This window comes from Salmo salar, chromosome ssa24, assembly GCF_905237065.1.
Source record: "Salmo salar chromosome ssa24, Ssal_v3.1, whole genome shotgun sequence".
Classification (NCBI taxonomy): domain Eukaryota; kingdom Metazoa; phylum Chordata; class Actinopteri; order Salmoniformes; family Salmonidae; genus Salmo; species Salmo salar.
Genome location: NC_059465.1, coordinates 44,070,705 through 44,075,376, shown reverse-complemented (window position 1 = coordinate 44,075,376; position 4,672 = coordinate 44,070,705). Strand labels below are relative to the sequence as shown.

General features: G+C 46.5%; 1 protein-coding gene and 1 non-coding gene across 2 annotated transcripts in view; one reads left to right on the top strand and one right to left on the bottom strand.

The window, feature by feature from the left end:
* The window catches only part of LOC106585945 (ras-GEF domain-containing family member 1B-A), a 147,849-nt gene that overhangs the window by 15,619 nt on the left and 127,558 nt on the right, over positions 1 to 4,672 (top strand). The window lies entirely within an intron of this gene.
* On the bottom strand, positions 1,242 to 1,316 carry trnav-uac (transfer RNA valine (anticodon UAC)). Its single transcript has one exon. It is a non-coding gene; the product is annotated as a tRNA-Val (tRNA).

Sequence of the window (4,672 nt, the reverse complement as noted above, 5' to 3'; positions counted from 1 at the left end):
CCGAAAGATGCAATTGGAGGAGATGATCGAAGTCCCCTGTTTTTTTTCTTGTTGTTCGTTATCCTAAGGACAAGTCATAGGACGTCACACGTGTCTCATTCTTTACAACAGAAGTGAAATCTGCCTATATTTTCAGTCAGCGTGTCCTTATGTGTGAAGTCACATACCCGGAGATTATGTTAACACATGCCAGACCAACTATAGGCTAGCTAGCTGCTCTTTATGCTCTCTATCTCTCTCGTAGGGACTGCCAGAGTGTTAGAGGGGAGGACGCATGAGATGAGTCCCAGATGGCACCATATTTCCTGTATAGTGCACTATAAAGAGAATAGGATACCATTTGGGACGCACCCCCGGAGTGATCACCAGAGGAGAGGGCACAGGCACACGATAGTAGTGCACTATTAAGGGAATAAGGGGGGGGGGGGGGCTATTTGGGATGCAGTCCCAGAGTACCATCCGCAGCCAGAGGAAGCATGGGCACATGATATCACTGCTTGGGGCTTAACTCCAATGAGCTGTTGGTGCTTTGTGGATTGATTATTGATTATTTGGGATTTCTTTCTTCTCTTGATATTGTTCTCCTCGTCAGTAAAGCTAGCGCCCACGCTCGCCTAGCTGTGTCTGATCTGGCTGTGTGAAATGAGGGGAAATTAAGTTCAGTTCGTGCAAAGCTCACGGTATGAACAAAGATAATAACACTACATGGGTTTTCTATTGCACTTTTTAAGGACCCAAAGATGCTTTAGTGTCATAAAAACACATCTATCATCATACAACATTTGAAATTTAACAGTGAAGGCTGCTGAGGGGAGGACAGCTCATAATAATGTCTGGAATGGAGTGAATGGAATGGCATCAAACACATGGAAACCATGGAAAGCATGTGCTTGATGAATTTGATTCCATTCCGTTTACTCCGTTCCAGACATTATTATGAGCCGTCCTCCCCACAGCAGCCTCCACTGAATTGTAATCATCAGAATATTTACTGTATGTGGTGCATTGTACGATCGCCGCGTCTATAGTAGGTTTTGAGCCAGCAATGCCATGTTAAAGTGAGTTTTTCCCCTCCTCATTTCTCTGTGAACACATTTACATTTTACATTTTAGTCATTTAGTAATTTAGCAGACGCTCTTAGCAGACGCTCTTAGCAGACGCTCTTATCCAGAGCGACTTACAGTAGTGAATGCATACATTTCATACAATTTCATAGATTTTTAAAAAAAAAAATTCTGTGCTGGCCCCCCGTGGGAATCGAACCCACAACCCTGGCGTTGTAAACACCATGCTCTACCAACTGAGCTACAGGGAATACTCTATAGTATTACGGAATTAAATTTGGCACACCGGTTGAGAACTCAATTCCCTGTAGCTCAGTTGGTAGAACATGGTGTTTGCCACACCAGGGTTGTGGGTTCGATTCCCACGGGGGACCAGCACAGAATTTTTTTTTTTAATGAAATGTATGCATTCACTACTGTAAGTCGCTCTGGATAAGAGCGTCTGCTAAATGACTAAAATGTAAAAATGTATGGTCAGCAGATGGTACCACGATTCGCTCGCTAGTTTTCTTGCTGGAAGGATGTATAAAATTGTTGCATTCTAACATAGGTATTCTCTAAGAAGACATTTAAGACATTTAATTCCACTAAGTTGATTACACATCAGAAGTGCTTGCCGTTTGAATTTCTGAAAAAAGTGTTGATGTAATTAAAAGCAAGATTTTGTCTGCTGTCTTTTACAGCAAATTATGAAGGAAAGCTAACTAACTACATGGGTGCTAACAAGCTAATATTTCATTATTGTTGAAAGAGAAACAGAAAAAGATGGACAGAATTAGGATTACAGATCATACAGTCTCATTCAAAGTGAAAAATACAGCATGTCCTCATTGGAGACCTACCTGTTCTATGTACCGAACTGTGATGCAAAACTGAAACCTAGCCACTCTCTTGCATCTTAGCAACAGTAGCTAGCTAGCTACATTCGTTTTTAGCTTAGATGCGGTGGTACGTACTTTCAGTTTTGAGCGAATGCTGCCTTCAATCCATGGTTTCTGGTTAGGGTAGGCTTTAATAGTCACAGTGGGTACAACATCTCCTATAAACGTTCTTATAAACTCGCTCACCGAGTCAGCATATAGGTCAACGTTGTTATCTGAGGCTACCTGGAACATATCCCAGTCCACGTGATCGAAGCAATCTTGAAGCGTTGAATCCGATTGGTCGGACCAGCGTTGGATAGACCTAAGAATGGTCGCTTCCTGTTTTAGTTTCTGCCTATAGGAGAGAGGCAACAAACGGAATCATGGTGAGATTTGCCAAAAGGAGGGCGGGGAGGGCCTGGTATGCATCGCAGAAGTTAGAATAGCAATGGTCGAGCATGTTACTCGACTCGTGTACTGCAATCGATATGCTGATAGAATTTAGGTAACCTTGTTCTCAAATTAGCTTTGTTAAAATCCCCAGCTACAATAAATGTAGCCTCAGGATATATTGTTTCCAGTTTGCATAAAGTCCAGTGAAGTTCCTTGATGGCTGTCTTGGTATCCGCTTGCGGGGATATACACGGCTGTGACGATAACAGAGGAGTGTTCTCTTGGGAGATAATACGGTCGGCATTTGATTGTGAGGAATTCTATGTCAGGTGAACAAAAGGACTTGAGTTCCTGTATGTTGTTACAATTACACCATGAGTCGTTAATCATGAAACATAGACCCCTGTCCTTCTTCTTACCGGAGAAATGTTTATTCCTGTCGGCACGCGATGCACTGAAAATCCCGTTGGCTATATGGACTCCGACAGCATCTCCCGAGCTAGCCATGTTTCCGTGAAACAGAGTATGTTACAATCCTGGATATCTCTTTGGAAAGCAACTCTTGCCCCTATTTCGTTGACTTTGTTAACTAGGGACTGGACATTAGCGAGTAATATACTGGGAAGCGGTGGGTGGTGTGTGCGCGCATCCGAAGCCTCACTAGAAGACTGGTTGGCCTTTAGAATCAGTTCAAATGCCCTGGGAGGTGCAGACAAAGGTTCCGCTTTGGGAAAGTCGTATTCCTGGTCGTAGTGCTGGTTGTGCTGGTAATGTTGACATCTCTGATATCCAATAGTTCTTCCCTGCTGTATGTAATAACACTTAAGGTTTTTTGGGTTAACAATGTAAGAAATAATACATAAAAAAATGTGAGATACTGCACAGTTTTCTAAGGACTAGAATGTACATATTTTTTATTTTATGATTTTATATATATATATATATAATAATTTTTTCGTGGAATATCCAAAACATACAATATACTTGCAATATACTTGCTACATCATACCAGTCATCCAACAGATTCCCATTCAGAGCGACACACAGAAGCATCCAGGGTCAATGCCCTGCTCAAGGGCACGTTGACAGATCTCCCACCAGGCCAAAAAACATTAACCTGAACCCTCCAAGATCCCCCCCCCACAGTTCCCCAATAGCTGTCCTTCAACCCTCCAAGATCCCCCCCACAGTTCCCCAATAGCTGCTCCCTCAACCCTTCAAGATCCCCCCCACAGTTCCCCAATAGCTGTCCCTCAACCCTCCAAGATCCCCCCCACAGTTCCCCAATAGCTGTCCCTCAACCCTCCAAGATCCCCCCCACACAGTTCCCCAATAGCTGTCCCTCAACCCTCCAAGATCCCCCCACAGTTCCCCAATAGCTGTCCCTCAACCCTCCAAGATCCCCCCACAGTTCCCCAATAGCTGTCCCTCAACCCTCCAAGATCCCCCCCCCACAGTTCCCCAATAGCTGTCCTTCAACCCTCCAAGATCCCCCCACAGTTCCCCAATAGCTGTCCCTCAAACCTCCAAGATCCCCCCCCCACAGTTCCCCAATAGCTGCTCCCTCAACCCTCCAAGATCCCCCCCACAGTTCCCCAATAGCTGTTCCTCAACCCTCCAAGATCCCCCCCACAGTTCCCCAATAGCTGTCCCTCAACCCTCCAAGATCCCCCCCACAGTTCCCCAATAGCTGTCCTTCAACCCTCCAAGATCCCCCCCACACAGTTCCCCAATAGCTGTCCTTCAACCCTCCAAGATCCCCCCCCACAGTTCCCCAATAGCTGTCCCTCAACCCTCCAAGATCCCCCCCACAGTTCCCCAATAGCTGTCCCTCAACCCTCCAAGATCCCCCCCACAGTTCCCCAATAGCTTCTCCCTCAACCCTCCAAGATCCCCCCCACAGTTCCCCAATAGCTGTCCCTCAACCCTCCAAGATCCCCCCCACAGTTCCCCAATAGCTGCCCCTCAACCCTCCAAGATCCCCCCCACACAGTTCCCCAATAGCTGTCCCTCAACCCTCCAAGATCCCCCCACAGTTCCCCAATAGCTGTCCCTCAACCCTCCAAGATCCCCCCCACAGTTCCCCAATAGCTGTCCCTCAACCCTCCAAGATCCCCCCCACAGTTCCCCAATAGCTGTCCTTCAACCCTCCAAGATCCCCCCACAGTTCCCCAATAGCTGTCCCTCAAACCTCCAAGATCCCCCCCCCACAGTTCCCCAATAGCTGCTCCCTCAACCCTCCAAGATCCCCCCCACAGTTCCCCAATAGCTGTTCCTCAACCCTCCAAGATCCCCCCCCACAGTTCCCCAATAGCTGTCCCTCAACCCTCCAAGATCACCCCCACAGTTCC